This window comes from Coenobita brevimanus, chromosome 62 (genome assembly GCF_032717465.1).
Source record: "Coenobita brevimanus isolate Jiangsu-jjx chromosome 62, ASM3271746v2, whole genome shotgun sequence".
In the NCBI taxonomy this organism is placed as follows: Eukaryota; Metazoa; Arthropoda; class Malacostraca; order Decapoda; family Coenobitidae; genus Coenobita; species Coenobita brevimanus.
This window is the reverse complement of record NC_137015.1, coordinates 32,713,526-32,730,713: the sequence shown is the minus strand read 5'-3', so window position 1 is coordinate 32,730,713 and position 17,188 is coordinate 32,713,526.

Here is a 17,188-nt window from a genome sequence, read left to right as displayed (position 1 = left end):
ACTCTACACTAAGTAAACACGTTAGCTTTAAATATATGACATAAACATCTTCCTTTCGATTATTTAATTGTGCTCTTGCTACCAGAAGACCATTGTTTCGACTTATGACAGACTTTTCTAACTGGAGTGGTTAAAAACTCGATTCATTAACCCCTTCACGGGTCTTTTCAAAATGGAGTGAAAAAGTCTGGAGATGGCACGAATAAAGTAATGAACTGCTATACGTCATCTCACCAATAAGGATGATATGACATGCATCAAAATATAATACAGTCCCTCGCATCTGTCTGTCTGTCTGTCTGTCTGTCTCTGTCTCTGTCTCTCTCTCTCTCACTGCGCTACAACATAACCCGTATTTGCAAGCGGTTCAACTCTCAGTCCAGCTAAGTCAGGCTTGTGTAGTGGATCCAGAGGGTATGAAGGGTTGTTGTTTGTCTAGGATCTGGTCGGCAGGTTGGCAGGAAGATAGACAGACAAATATATAGACAGATAGATAAATAGGTAGATATATACAGAGGATGTTGTATATATATATATATATATATATATATATATATATATATATATATATATATATATATATATATATATATATATATATATATATATATATATATATATATATATATATATATATATTGGCTCCAAGGTACGAAGGTAGGATGCGACAGGGAGTGAGGTAGGCATGTAGGAGGTATGTAGGTTGCTGCGCTGGGTAGGTGGGAAGGACTGTTATATGAGGCAGATATGGGTAATGAACACATAACTCGGAAGGATAGGTAGTTACACGGGGAGATAGGCAGCTGAGTGAGTTAGTAGGTGAATGTCCTTAAGAAGAACATATCAGTAGGCTGGTCTTATCTAGCAGAGGTAAATAATAACAATAAAGATGTAAATTAACTGTCGGGATGGGATAGCCAGTCTCTCCCACCCACCATTCCCTCCTTTACATTATCCAGGTGGAAAAAGGAAGAAAAACACGTGTATATTGCAAAGAATGAACATGAATAATTATACACAACATTAAGGAGAAACAGCAGGCTTCTTTAACTTTATGTCTGTATGATACCAATTACGAAAACCGATACATGATAATGATAGAAAATAACCCAGCGTTCTTCGGTGTAGCACATTCGGTCTTCATGTCCTTACTTTTATTTTCACATCAGTTTAAGATGAGGCAGGACCCGGAAACAAGGAAAGGGAAAGCACAAAAGCTGCACAGTTAGCCTAACAGTACCTGGTGTTACTGGCTCTGGGATTTTTTAGAAGTGTACCTAGCATACTACCCTTCGCCTATCAGCTCATAGTCACGAAACTCATAGACACAATCATTAGAGCTCCTTCCATAATTAACTTTCGAAAATGCCCAGTTCTGCCCCTTCAATTGGACACTGGACACAGCTGAATTAAAGATGTGGATTCGTCAATCCTTAAAATGGGCCACACGATCATTCACATATCAATTATGCCTCCGGAATCCTGACTCAATTTCACATATCCGACCATCCACATATACTTCTTCCTTCTTCTTTTTTATCTTTTTCTTTCTTTCTTTTTTTTTTTTTTTTACTCTCAGGTTACAAAATGGACACCCAGTCCTTGCAATGTGCTTCTCTGTACGTATGTTATCCAAACCACTCGATTCACTGTTAATTCCGTGGCCTCATCCACTTCCATTCCTGTCTCTCTTACACACTCATCTACCACATCCATCCACATTCTTCTAGCCAGCCCCTCCTCCTCCCACTCTCTCTCTCTCTCTCTCTCTCTCTCTCTCTCTCTCTCTCTCTCTCTCATGTGCCTGGTTCACCACCCTGTCTATATCACGTCTACCGTATGACCAGTAACATCAGCACATACAGTAAACAAAACAGAAATTATTGAAATTCTACTGTCTTTAAATGGTAACTTAATGAATATGTGATGGTGTCTGAGGTTTATGCTGCTCGTAATAGCTTTTTTCAATGTTCCAGTAGGCGATGATCAAAACACCTCCTCCAATTCAACTCCCTGTACTGCTTTTCTTTCCCTAGACTTTATTCCCGGATCTCTTTGGCGAAGATTCACTTTATACTTCAAATAAGTGTTCATAATAGGTACCACAGAAATAACCCTATGGCTCCTACACTCCCTCTCAGTTTAATTTTAATCGTCTGGAGTTGGCTGGAAAAGAATACTAAAGTTGTCTTGACCATGAAAGTTTTAATTAATATGATTTTCTTTGAATATTTGTATCGGATATCCGTTACCTTCATGTTTCATAATGATGGCATATAGCATTTTAAGTCTTCAATATCTGACTGCAGTGGACGGACCTGGGTACCTTATTCACGAGAGAAAAAGACTATTCCGTTCACTGAGAGAAATCCCAGCAGCAGTGTGTTTCAAATGAACAAGAATTAAACGTTTCCCTGCCATGAACGAACCAAAGTATTTGTTTCAGGCGACAACAAAATTTATACTGTTCAACTGAGGGAAATAGTAGAGGTAAGACGCCGAAGAAGTCCTTCAAGTAAGCTTTTTTTCCTAATCTCGTTGCATTTATCTAAGCCGTGCACAGAAGCTATGAGACCAAAACTGGACAGCGTGTTCCAAATGTGGCCTGACTAATGGCATGCGTTGCATAACGAACAAACTGTCTTGTGCGTTAATGTCAGAGTTCTTTGCAATTTTCTTTCGCTATATTTTTCAAAGTTATACAGTATTTAAAAGTTTCAGTTCCCCAACAATAGCATCCTCTAGATATACATCTTCGACTTCTTCCAACTGCTGTGTAAAAGAGTTGTAATTTATTTGCATTACCTACATTTTATATTCGGAGTACTGAGGAGTTCTCACTCCATGAATGGCTGTTAAGCCTTTTTTTTTTTTTTTTTTTTTAAGTTCTCTTCGTTGGTAATTACTATTTTCATCTGGTCAGCATATTGAGTTGCTTCAGATAAAAGTCATGTTTCTAAATCGTTCTACACTGTACTGACATACTGGAATAAAATGATAAAAGGATTTGGCCCCGGGTTACTTTGCTACCAACAGGAGGACAGTATAAGTGATGTCTATTTATTATAACAAAGTGGTTATGATCTGTATACCAATTGTTCGTCCACCAACATCATTAATACCATCATCATCATCATCATCAAAATCCTACTCCCGCTACATTAATGAGGTAGGTAGGATACAGAAAAGGCAAAACAGAACTGCAGAACTATCACTAGACTGCCGTGTGAAAAAATGGCACACCTCCATTTACTTTTCGTCTAAATATTCAAAATTCCCGCCTCCTAATCTGCATATCAGTGTGGGGCATAATATGAGATAAAGTGCCAGCCAATCCCACATAACTCCATCGAAGGCACTGAGACCCAAGGCGATTCTACTGTAGTCCTGAAATTAATGGTCAAAGTTTCCAAATCCTTCAGCTCCATGTGTCTAAGATGAAAGGTAACGTTCGGTGTTAGCCTCTACTACTACTACTAATACTACTACTACTGCTGCTACTACTACTACTACTACTATCCCAAGGCTGAAGGAGATATGGGGGGGTAACTAGCCTTCGCTCCTGAGGGCATTGCATACCTTCATACCCCTCTCTCTCTCTCTCTCTCTCTCTCTCTCTCTCTCTCTCTCTCTCATGGCCAAACCACCTACGAGCGTTTCTTTCTCCTTTATTTTTCATTTTTTTTCTTTCCCACAACAAAGACCCTTCCTGGACATGGTCTCACTAAAATTAAGTCGTTTCTTTCGTGGGTCGAGGGGAAGATCTTTACAAATTTTCATCATGATCCTCTCAGTAGTTTTTATGTAATACCGGAAGACAGACAAACAGACTGAGAGAGAGAGAGAGAGAGAGAGAGAGAGAGAGAGAGAGAGAATCATCACCATTACCGCCAATATCACCTTCATCATTATCAACACCAACACCAAGTCCTTCTTTATCACCATCACCATAATTCCCACCATCACCATCAACACCACCACCACCACCACCATCATCATCATCATTATCATAATCACCACCACCACCACCACCACCACCATCATCATCATCATCATCATCACCATCACTAACACCTAACACCTCCCACAACTTTCTCCACTCAGTCCTGTTCGCAATTAGGCTCTTATCCATCCCGGACCGGCCTACCCACGAACCTCATTTATCTTCAGGCACGCTGGGTGAAACAGAGAGAGGCAGGATGGTGAGGCAGGGGGAGGAAGGGAGAAAAAGATAAACTGCAGAGGCAGGGTGAGCCAGAGAGAAGGTAGGATGGTGAGGCAGGGTGGAGGTAGGATGGTGAGGCTGGGTGAGGAGGGAGAAGGTAGGATGGTGAGGCAGGGAGATGGAGAGATAGGAGGGTGAGGCAGGGAGAAGGAGAAATAGAAGGGTGAGGTAGGGAGAAGGAGAGATAGGAGGGTGAGGCAGGGAGAGGGAGAGATTGCAGGCTGGGGCAGGGAGAAGAAGAGGTAGGAGGGTGAGGCAGGAAGAAGAGGGAAAGGAGCGTGAGGCAAGGAGAAGGAGAGAGAGAGAGAGAGAGAGAGAGAGAGAGAGAGACTGTGAAACAGATATTGGGAGAGACAGAATAACAAGGAAAAATGGAGAGATACACAGTGATGCAGGATGAGCAGGCTGAGACAGAGAGACAGGGACAAGAGATAATGCAGAGAAACAACAAGAGACAAGAGGGTGAGGCAGAGAGATAAACAGAGACAAGAGGGTGAGGCAGAGAGATAAACAGAGACAAGAGGGTGAGGCAGAGAGATAAACAGAGACAAGAGGGTGAGGCAGAGAGATAAACAGACAAGAGGGTGAGGCAGAGAGATAAACAGAGACAAGAGGGTGAGGCAGTTAGATAAACAGAGACGAGAAGGTGAGGCAGAGATAACAGAGACAAGAAGATGAGGCAGAGAGACAGAGACAAGAGGGTGAGGCAGAGATAAGAGAGACGAGAAGGTGAGGCAGAGATAATAGAGACAAGAAGATGAGGCAGAGAGACAGAGACAAGAGGGTGAGGCAGAGATAAGAGAGACAAGAAGATTAGGCAGAGAGACAGTGACATGAGAGTGAGGCAGAGAGATAACCAGAGACACGAAGGTGAGGCAGAGAGATAAGAGACACGAAGGTGAGGCAGAGATAAACAGAGACAAGAAGGTGAGGCAGAGATAAACAGAGACAAGAAGGTGAGGCAGAGAGATAAACAAAGACAAGAAAGTTAGACAGAGATAATCAGAGGTAAGAAGGTGAAGCAGAGAGATCAATAGAGACAAGAAGGTGAGGCTGAGAGATAGAGACAAGAGGGTGAGGCAGAGAAATAAAAGAGAAAATAAGGAGAGGCAGAGAAGAAAGAGAGAAGAGGGTTAGGCAGAGAGATAAGAGACAAGAGGGTGAGGCAGAGAGATAAGAGGTAAGAGGATGAGGCAGAGAGATAAGAGGGAAGAGGGTGAGGCAGAGAGATCAATAAAGACAAGCAGGTGAGGCAGAGAGACAAGAGACAAGAGGGTGAGGCAGAGAGATAGTGATAATGAGGTGAAGCAGAGACAGAAGAGTGAAACAGAACTATAGAGACAAGAGAATAATGCAGAGAGAGAGAGAGAGAGAAGAGGCTGGGAGGAGGGGAAGGCAGAGAGAGATAAAGATATAAGAGTGACACAGATAGGGAGGAGAAACAGCTAAATGATGAGACAGTGAGAGATAAGGAAAGAGAAAGAGAGGACACAGGAGGGAGGGTGAGGCAGAAAGAGAGATAAGGAAAGAGGGGAGGCAGGAGGGAGGGGGAGGCAGAGAGAGAGGAGGCAGGAGGCAGGAGGAGGCAGGAGGCAGGGTGAGGCAGAGAGAGAGGCAGCCAGATCTAATTAAAACTTGGTCCGCGGAATCGGTGGTTTCAATCAGACCTCCGTGTTTCATTAGGACCGGGGGAAGTTAAGAGAGCGGGGAGCGAGGGGAAAAAAAAGAGAAAAAAAAGAGAGTGAGAGAGAGTCAGCGAGGGATAAAAGAAAGTGGGATAGATAAGAGAGATAGTGAGAGAGAGATAGTAAGGTGGGACAGACGAAATTGAAGACAAATTATAAAATAAGGGGAAGAGAAAGATAGGGTAGGAAATATATAACACAAACAGTGGAAGATATAGGAAAGAAAAGAGAGAGAGAGAGAGAGAGAGAGAGAGTTCACATCAAGCAGTCGATTATACTCTAGTCTGTTCACTTAAACTTGGCCCAATTTTTTTTTTTATCCTTCCGCAGCTTATTTCCGTATCTCAGAGGCAGGATCAGACGACACTACGGCTCTACATCCTTTCCCAAAACACTTCTTCGTGACTAGCTCCATATTCTAGTGTTAATCTGTTATAACTCATCATTCAAGGTGGAAAGATGACAATTTTGGGCCAATTTACAGTGAAAATAGTATAGTAAGATGCACTACACACACACACACACACACACACACACACACACACACACACACACACACACACACACATATTCGCTCACCTTTTTGGCCATCCTGGTGCCACATACAGCCTCTCTCAAAAACACATTCAGCACACACTCAGCCCTCTGTTATCTTGTTTTTTTTTTTTTCCTTGGAGGCAACAATCTTATGTGCTTCTGTCTGGCCTTTGGTTCCTTCTTCCTTGCACACACACACAAAAAAAAAATCAACACCACATTTTAATTTCACATACAACGTCCTCATACAGACAGCTGTTTGTGTGATTCGTACTTGGCCATCAGGAGGGGTAAATTCTTTTGATAACACTCCCTCTCAGGGCAATGTCCAGTTCAGCAACGGAGTGATATGGAGAAAGAAAGAAAAGAGAATGGGGAAGTGGGAGAGGAGAAAATGGGAGGGGAGATGGGGAGAGAGAGAATGTGAGAGGTAGATGAATGCTGATGAGACAAACTGGAGAGAGAGAGAGAGAGAGAGAGAGAGAGAGAGAGAGAGAGAGATTCATTACGGTCAGGGAAGTTTAGAGTTCCGAGAAAGAGGAAAGAGAGAGAGGAGAGAGAGTAAAGAGAGAGAGAAAATGGAGAAAAGAAAGAAAGGATGAGAGAGAGAGAGAGAGAGAGAGAGAGAGAGAGAGAGAGAGAGAGAGAGAGAGAGAGAGAGAGAGAGAGAGAGAGAGAGAGAGAGAGAAAAAGAAAAGGGGTGAAGAAAAGGAGGAACATGAGAAAAGATGGAAAAAAAGAAAATGGAAGAGAGAGAGAGAGAGAAAGAGAGAAAGAGAGAGAAGGGTGATGAAGAGAAGGACAGAGTGTTTCATTAGGTCGGATGGGGAAGAGGGAGGGAGGAAATAAGCGAGACGGAGGGAGGACAGGGAAAGGGAGAGAAGATGGAGGAAGAGGGCGAGGTGATGGGATAGGAAGAGAATGAGATGGAGGGAGAGGGAGAGGAAGAAGGAAAAGGAGAGGTAGAGAGAGAAGGTGAAGGGAGGAAATGCTGATGGGAGTGGGAGAGGGAAGGGAAGAGGAAGGAAAGAAGAGGGAGAGATGTAAGGGGATGGGGGGAAGAGGAGGAGGAGAGGCATGGGGATGGAGGGAAGTGGGAAGGAGGGGAAAAGAGGTAAGGGAATGGGGGGAAGAGGGAAGGAGAGGAAGAGGAAGAGAGTGAGAGAAAGGTGTGAAGGTACAGAAAGGGAATGGGAGGTAGGAAAAGTGGGAGAGGAGGATGGGCAGAGTGAGAAAGGGAACAAGAGACTATATAATCCAGAATAAAAAAATAAAGGAAAACAAAAGCATTACTAACATCAGAGTGCCAGTAAATAAGTAACGTTATTCAAACCTAAATTCTTGCAGCAACAATATATGCGATTTTATTAACCCTTTGTGATGGGGACGACTGAGTTTTATTTCAGAATTTCTCATATGTTAAACGGGAACTTATTTCTTAATTGTGAACGAAATGACGTATGAAACTGATTCCAACATCGCCTCACAAGTACTCCCTCACTTAATATCTGTACCAGTTATTAGCTTATACTCGTTTAGTCTGCTCCTAACTCTCATTGCTGAAAAAAATTGTCTGGTGTTAGAAAAATAAACTAATCAACAATGTTCTTTATTATTATTACTATTCCGGCCAGTCAGGATTTCTCTGAGCTAGTTCACACTGTACTGGTCTAAATGTTACTTACGTGCCTGAAGAGAAGTAAAACTGTAAAATGGCTAACTTCTGCGACTGGTATTAGGAGTAAGATGGAGTGTGTGTATTAATGACATACATATCAGTGAAAAGGATGATACTGTATGCTGTTGTCAAGGAGTTCAGTTTTAGCACTGACGTTTACGCTGTGACCTCTGAGCTGAAGAGCACTGCTTCAGCTGTAGTGGCAGTGCCAAGGTTTAGAAAAATTATTATTATACATCCTCTGTTACATTCTTTTGGAATTTTGTAGCATTCGATAAGTTTTCCCTAGGGATACTAGTCTCATGAGGCCTATACGATGTTTTATTTTATTTTATTTTTTTCAAATACTAATGATAAAAGAATAAACATCGTTACAATGTTTCTCGGTGTTAGTACCACTTAACGACTTCACTACGATAACTCATAATTCATAATACTGTTTTTTTTTTCCACTCAATGTAGTTCAGAACAGGAAAGGCCTATTGCAGTAAAGGGGTTAGCAACAATCTCAACTAAGCTCTGAACAGCGAGACGACTGCCTTAAGCTGGCTAAAAGACGCATAATGGCAGCATGACACTGAGAGGAAAAATATATTCTGAAAAGGTGAGCTGAAAATCCCAGAGGCTAGATTCAAGGACAAGCATACAATCAATTTCCTGTGACATGCAAAGTTTGTTTTTGTAAGAGCACAAGGACAGTGTACAATCGTCCCTTGGTACTTGTTTATTCTGCAAAAATAGCAAAAATAAATATTAGTTACGAGGGAAAAAAATTATGATCAAAGTTTTGCTCTGAAGGAAGAAGGAATGAACTAGGGCAGAGGCTTCCCAAACATCTTATTCTACCTGGAAAACAAAAAATCTGAGTTACGAAGGGAAATTCATCTTAAGTTTGTGGATCCGGGACCAGAACTGTACTGCATATTCTGGGTGAGACTGAACGAGACATTTTTCTTATCATACATCGCAATTCCTCTTAAATGCGAAATCTCTGCATATGAATCCTTACGCTGTTTGCTTTCCTGGCTGCTTCATTGCACTGTTCTGGAAGTTTTGGGGTGAGTGGATGGAGTTTACGTGTGTGTGTGTGTGTGTGTGTGTGTGTGTGTGTGTGAGAGAGAGAGAGAGAGAGAGAGAGAGAGAGAGAGAGAGAGTGGAGTATGAGGCTGGACTGAGTGTAAGAGAGGTGTAAGATGGAGTGTGAAATGGAGTGAAGTGTTAGGATGCAGTGTGAGAGAGGATATACTGGGGAGTGAGAGAGTGTGTGAGAATGGAAAATGAAAGAGGGATATAATGGAAAGAGTGAGAGAGTGAAAGAGTGATGTGAGAGAATGAGATAGAGGGAGAGAGGTGGGAAGAGAGAGTTTGTAAGAGCAGGAGTAGAGTGGAAGGGAGGGAGGTCAAAGAATAGTTGTTTCATTAACAGCTTAGACAAACTGAGAGAGAGAGAGAGAGAGAGAGAGAGAGAGAGAGAGAGAGAAAATTCTTTGTATGTGTGTGTGTGTGTGTGTGTGTGTGTGTGTGTGTGTGTGTGTGTGTGTGTGTGTGTGTGTGTGTGTGTGTGTGTGTGTGTGTGTGTGTGTGTGAACTCAATCAACCACTTCAGCCATGCATGTTATTTTTTGCCCTACACAGCAAGACACCAGACATGACGAACCAAACACTACCTCATCTTGTTATTGTTGTTGTTCATGGAGAAATTTTTTACATGAACCTTCACTGCACTCCAAGCATCTCTCCCTTAACACTCCTTTCCACAAGTTCCCTACCCACCATAATTCAAGCTCATCTCACTCACTTCTTTTCCTCTAGTTACATTTTAAAATCGTTTTGGGAATATGCATTGAAGTAAACTCACCACACCCACACCACTAAGCCTACAACACCAAATTTCACAGGGTATACTCCCCTATCTCAGCTTCATCGTCCACCCCAAAATACAGGCCATCCCACCCACTCCCCGCAAACCAGGGGCATTTCTTTACCCCTTTTGGAAGGTATAATGGCGAGACGCAGATCACACGGTCCATGAACTCTCTTTCTGTCCGGGATATCACTGGGAGGGACTGGAGGGTGGGGGAGAGCCTTCTGTTGTATTGTTTTTTTTATTTCTGTCAAAATGGAATCGTACTTTTTTTTAATTATATGGACTAATCACCATGTAAAACTCTCTCTCTCTCACAGTTTGTCTTAGCTGTTAATGAAACAACTATTCTTTTACCCCTCTCCCTCCCTCCCTCCCCACCCCCTCCTGCTCCTCCTCATCCCCTTACAATCTCTCTCTCTCTCTCTCTCTCTCTCTCTCTCTCTCTCTCTCTCTCTCTCTTTTTCTCTCACATAACCTCCAGCCACTTTACCCTAAAACTTTCAGAACAGTGCAATGAAGCAGCCAAGAATGCAAACAGTGCTAGGATTCATATGCAGAACTTTAGCATTTAAGAGAAATTACGTTGTTATGCTGCAAAAATACCTTGTTGTTACATCTCATCTGGAATGTGCTGTACAGTTCTGGGATCATCAGTTACACTTGCCAGTACAACAAAACTATTTATGTATTTCAATCTTGCACCATCCTACAATTTTACTCAGCTTGCGGGAATCGTCTTGTTGAGAATGAGTTGATTAAGAAACTAAGAATGGCCTCTCCTAAGATTATTGCAGTTGTCTGGGGCTGGAAAGAATTATATAAATAGGGTGTCACCGTTGTTAGTAATCATGGGTAGTACCGTACAAATCTGTAATGACTAAATCATATATATATATATATATATATATATATATATATATATATATATATATATATATATATATATATATATATATATATATATATATATATAAAAAACCTACTGTAATTCCATGTTTTAATAGTAACTATATCATGAAAGCAGACAGAGACATCAATTTACTAAACAGACGTACGAGATAGCTAACTGAATGCCTTAAAACAATGAAAGGATTTAACAGCAATATATATATATATATATATATATATATATATATACTTACCTTGGCTCTAGTACTCCCTAAATTAAGGTGACTGACATGAGCTCTGAGGTCAGGGAGGAAATTTGAATCCTAAAATTAAAACTAAACTGCCTAAAGCTGCTGTGAAAAAAAAAAAAAAAAATCCCTGCCATGAACGAACCTATGTATGTTTATTCTCTCTCTCTCTCTCAGTTTACCTTAGCTGTTAATGAAACAACTATTCTTCTACCCCTCTCCCTCCCTCTCCTTCTCATTCTCATTCCCCTACAAGCTCTCTCTCTCTCTCTCTCTCTCCAACACACACACACACACACACACACACACACACACACACACACACACACACACACACACACACACACACACACACACACACACACACACACACACACACACCCTCCAGCCACTCACGCTAAAACTTTCAGAACAGTGCAATGCAGCAGCCAAGGAAGCAAACACAATACTGGATTTTACACGCACAAGCTTCATATTCAGCCCTATGAATCTAGTTTACTTTTTTCTTTATTCTTTTTCCCACCGAACGTTTTTACCTCACTTTGGAGAGCTGCTTAGGACTGGAGGTGTTAGATTAATCCCTCGTTAATCCTTTTGCTGCTGGAAATCCTCTGTCAGCTGCATAAAATCGTCTGAAGGTAGCATAAATGAACTAAAAAAAAAAATGTCACTGGAATCACGGGGTCCAGAGAAATGACGGTATTATATGATCAAGAAAAAAATATTGTTCGACCTCACCTTGAATGTATAGTACAGTTCTGGTTTCTTCACTTATTAAGCAAGGACGGTAATAAATAGAAGATAGTAGATAAAGGGGGTACCATAGCTCATTCCCTCTCTCCGCAGTAATCCTCGTGAAGAAGATACAGAACTCGACTTACTTGCCTTCCCACAATATTGGCTTGCGGGAAAACTAATCCATTGCTTCAAGGTATTTTAAAAGTTTTCCCAAGAGAAACTGAAAGCCTTTTTTTTTTTTTTTCCCCTTGGCATCATCACCCCCAACCTGTGTAATGGACGTCAGCTCAAAGGTCACGGAGTAAATCTGAATACTAAAAACAGAACCAACACATTAACGCTTTGGTAAGAATCTTTTTCACTGGTATGGATACACTTAAGGTGGTTATTTAGGTGAGTGACAGACGACTTTTTCTGCTATGAGGATTCGTGCCAGGCAAATACGAGTAGTTATGATGTAACATGCAAAACAAACTGCTGGAGAAGGTGCTTAAGGGCGCGTCCACACATGCCCTCGAACATGTGTTGACTACACAGATGGCAACATGTTTGGATACACGTATGCAGCAGTATTTGGACAGATGTATGCAAACATGTTTCAGTGCAGCTTCGAGCTTATTGGCAGCAGAGGTGATGAGATAAGTGTGTCCAAAGGAGGCAACTGAGACTTCATCATCATGTTGCCAACATGGTCTGGACGCCACTGCGTCGAGCATGTTTGCAGCTTTTTCGTTATCGTGTTGTTTACATGTTGCCAGCACTTGTTCTAGCACACGTGTGAACGCGACCTACGATGTCTCCAGAGCCAACGAGAATAGCGGAGCTGGTGGTGGGGATATGATGAGGGTGGTAATGTCGGTGGTAACGGTGATGGTGTGAGTGGTGGTGGAGGTGGTGGTGGTGGGATGAGGTGGCGACTACTACAGCCATCAAGAACTGTGTGGCCCTACTACATCTGCCACTCCGAATAAAATTAAATGGAACAGCAATAAAACCTGAAATATAATTAAGAAATGGCGTAGGAAACAGTTACATTAATCTCTAGCAATCTCTGTGACACTGAAGACACTGAAGTTCTATAAACCTCTTGAATGTGTCAGCCAAGGTTTGCAGGTGTTCATGTAAAAAATTAAATCTACTACCAAGTGACTCCCTGGGGCAGGAATATATATCTGTTTCCATCTGATCCCACGGTGGTCAGTACTGTTATTGTGAAATTGGGAAATCTCAGTAATATATTCAACTTCCTACCTACCCACTTATCTAGGGCCAATACCTAATCCCAAAGCTTTACTAGAGCGTTCAGTACCGCTTTTAAGAAATCAGGAAATATCAGTGTTTCAGCTGCCGTAGTTACTTTTACCTACTACCATGGTCTTATCCTACAATACATCCAGGTTGGGTAACACTCCAGCTATGAAATAAGGAAATGTAGCTCACCTCTGACTCTCACGCAGGAAATGCTGAAAATGGGATGTGCCAGTCTTGTTTGGTTAGTCTTTCAAACCTTCAACACATTGGCGTCTCTTATATTTATTCCTGCTGCTGCCAGACCATTTTTTATTTATTTTAGGACAAGCCTCTAAGTGACGGGGTTAAAATCATTGTCCTTTAACCCTTTCAGTACAACAACGTATATCACAGTTCGTCCTTGCTACCGCCAGACGATTTTAGGCAGCTTAGGTGAGACCATTAAAGTGAGGGGTTTAAAAAGTATCACCAAGACTTACTTTATATTATACACCAGACGATTTTACTCAGCTTACGAGACGCCTATGTAGAAGGGGTCAAAATGTTACCGTTAATTTCTATAGTAGGATGTAACATTTTATTTACTTATATATTTTTCTTTATTATCTACTTCGATACTTGCCACCAACTGTATACAAATTCCAAAGATACCTCGAATAGTGATAAACATAATGACCATTAACACCTTCAGTACCATTATATCTTTTATACATTTTTCTTGTCATCAACGGACAATTTTACTCAACATAGAGGAAACCTGTGGCGATGCTTTTAGGCATTTTTTCCCTCATATAGAACTCCTTGGTAATGCTCAGTACCAAGTAAATTTTCCATGACCTCTCTGTTCCACACCAATACTCTGAATGGGATGTAATGGAGCTACAGCAAACGCACTTTAAAATCAGTGCTGGCTAATCTTCTACTATTGTTAAAGAATCAGATTTGTTTTCCTGTGCCGACCCTTTGGGAGGAACAAATCGATCTTTCGGTCCTTGTTCATGATTTTGTTACTGAAAGACGGTATAAGCTGAGTTTCCCTTCTTCCCGTCTTTAGTGAGGAACCAGGAACCGTATTCATTAAAACTCTCAGGCTCCTTTACTTACTCTCAGATCAATATAATCGTCTGGCGGTGGCTGGAAGAAAATACGTGAGCTGTCCCGGCCATGAAGGGGTTAATTTCCTTGAGTTCCTTGAGATTCTGTGATATACATAAAATCCCTTGTTTATCATTTTTATCTTCGCTCATAACAAACCCTTTAGAACCAAATCAAGGTGAACATCAAAGCGAAATACAAAACGAAACAAAATGATTCAAGACAGCTGTTAACTAGAACGGAGATTTGTTCATTAAAAGAAACAGTTAAGATGCTTTTTACATACTTAACCAGAACTGCACAGCGTATTTAAGGTGAGGTCGGATAGAAATGACGTCAAATGCACTAGAGATAAGAGGGAAGGCAAGGAGGGAGACTTGGAATGCTGGAGAGATGGAGAGAGGTACGGAGGGAAAGCAGGAAGTGAGGGAAGACAAAATAAAGGAGGGAGAAGGAAAGGAAAAAGAACTGAGCCACGAATGAAGAAAGAGAGGGAGAGAGAGAGAAAAAAAAAAAAAAGAGAGAACCACGGAGTAGGGATGCAGAGTGAGTGAGAAACTGAAGGTGAGGAATAAGGGAGGGCAAGAGAAGGAGGAAAGGAGGAGGAACACAGGAAATGAAGGAAGAAGAGAAGGAGAGAGGATGACTGACAAAAGGGAGGGAAGAAGATGAGGGAGGGAAACAGAGAGGGACTGAAAGAGAGAGGAGGACAGAGGGTGGAGAGACAGAGAGAAGAATGAAGAGTGGGATGAGAAGGAAGGACACAGACAGGGAGGAGGAGAAGTTGAGGAAGAAAAGAAGAATGAAAGAAAGGATGGTGGAACAGACAGAGGGAGGAAATAATGGATGAAGAGAGAGAGAGAGAGAGAGAGAGAGAGAGAGAGAGGAAATAAATGGATGGAAGATGAGAGAGAGGGGGAGGGAATAAAGGATGGAGGAAGAGAGAGTGGGGGGGGGAAGAAGGCCGAAGGAGAGGAACACCGGGCGAATAGCTAGAAGGGAGGGGGGGTAGGGGAAGGAAGAGAGGGAGGGGGAGGGAGAAGTTAGGAGGGGAGGGGGAGGAGAGGGAGGGAGGAAAAGCATTTGTGCAGCAAACATGAGGGAGGAAGGTGAGGTCTGTCTTTGTTTACCTTCCCAGCCCCTTCCCCTCCCCCTAATTCCTTCCCTCCTCTTCCTCCCCTCCACCTCTACCTCTCCTTCCCTCTCCCCCCCTCATTCTTTCTTCTCCAGTTCCCCTTCCCCTTCTCATTCTTTCCCCTCCTCCTTTTCTCTCTCTCTCTCCCTCCCCCCCCTCTCTCCCTCTCTCTCACCTTTCCAACTCTTCCATTCCACTCATTCCTTCCCTCTCCCCCTCCACCTCTCCTTCCCGTTCTCCTTCCCCTTCACCTCATTCCTCTTCCATCTTCCCTCCACTCTTCCTCTCTCCTTCTCGTCGTTCCTCTCCCTCTACTTCATTTCTACCTCTCTCTCCTTCCACAATTCTCTTCCTCCCCAAATTCCTCAACCTTTGTCTCTCCCCATTACCTCTCCCCCCCCCTTTCTATTTCACTCACTTCCTCTCTCTCTCTCTCTCTCTCTCTCTCAAACACTGACTTAATTGGGACTAGCATTTACGCCTTAGTCAAGAAAGGAAGTAAGAGAGAGAGAGAGAGAGAGAGAGAGAGAGAGAGAGAGAGAGAGAGCGACGGTGGAATAAAAATACCGATAAATAAACAGAGCGAATAAAGAATAGCCGTAATAAACGCCTTAATAAATCGGTAACTAATAATCAACTGAAGATTTATGAGGTCAAATGTGTGTGTGTGTGTGTGTGTGTGTGTGTGTGTGTGTGTGTGTGTGTGTGTGTGTGTGTGTGTGTGTGTGTGTGTGTGTGTGTGTGTGTGTGTGTGTGTGTGTGTGTGTGTGTGTGTGTCTTCCCATAATGATGATGATCATGATGGTGGTGAAGATAATGATGATGACTGAAGTGGTGATCATTATGGCCATGCACTACTGATTCATCATCTAAACACTCAACCTTATCACTTATTCCAAACCACTTCCTTTATCACCACCATCATCATCACTCAGAGAACTGCCACCACCACAACCATGACCACCACCACCACCACCATCCATTACTTTCAATACCACCACCACCACCACCACCACCACGAGTATCACCATCATCACCACCCATTACTATTACCACCACCATCACCACCACCACCACCACCACCCATAATCACCATCACCAACACTCCAAACACTCCCACAACCATTACCATCCCCATCACAATCACTCCATGCACTACCACAATCACTACCATCACCACCAACATTACTCTTGGAAGCCACCACCACCAACAACAAAGACAAAATCACTCGGAACAACATCACCCACTACCACCCCATCATGATCATCACCATTACTATCAGTCTCTACCCCCATCCCCTCTCCATCACCACTCCCAACAACAGCCCCCCACCATTAACACCACCACCACAACGTCCTTCATCACCACCACCTACTCTCTGTACTCATTTCAAGGCCAAAGGTGGTTGCTGCGAGTATGTACGCAACAATATACTCGTAGCGTCTTTTGAATTCACAGGACTCTTTGTTCTGACTACTCCGCATTCTCTCAGTAAAAGATCTGTTGCTGCTTAATTATCTCCTAACTCTACTGACTAAAATTCTTTGACTTTCTCACTTTTAAAGTGGAAGACATTCTTTCCATTTTTTGTTTCTCTGAAGTGTCTATTTTAGGAGAATTTGTTGTTCACCTCCATTTTTGACACTTCTCCATCCGCTGATACACTAGGTCAATAAGCCTACACTTTTCTACCTCCAAAGCAGCTTGTACAACACCCTACTCATAACCTTTATCCTTGGAGAGGTTCAACTCACCTGACCCTTTACTTACAATTAATCATTCTGATAATTCTCTCACACTTCCATTGAGCTAGGTACTACAATCACAGTTTCATCTCAGT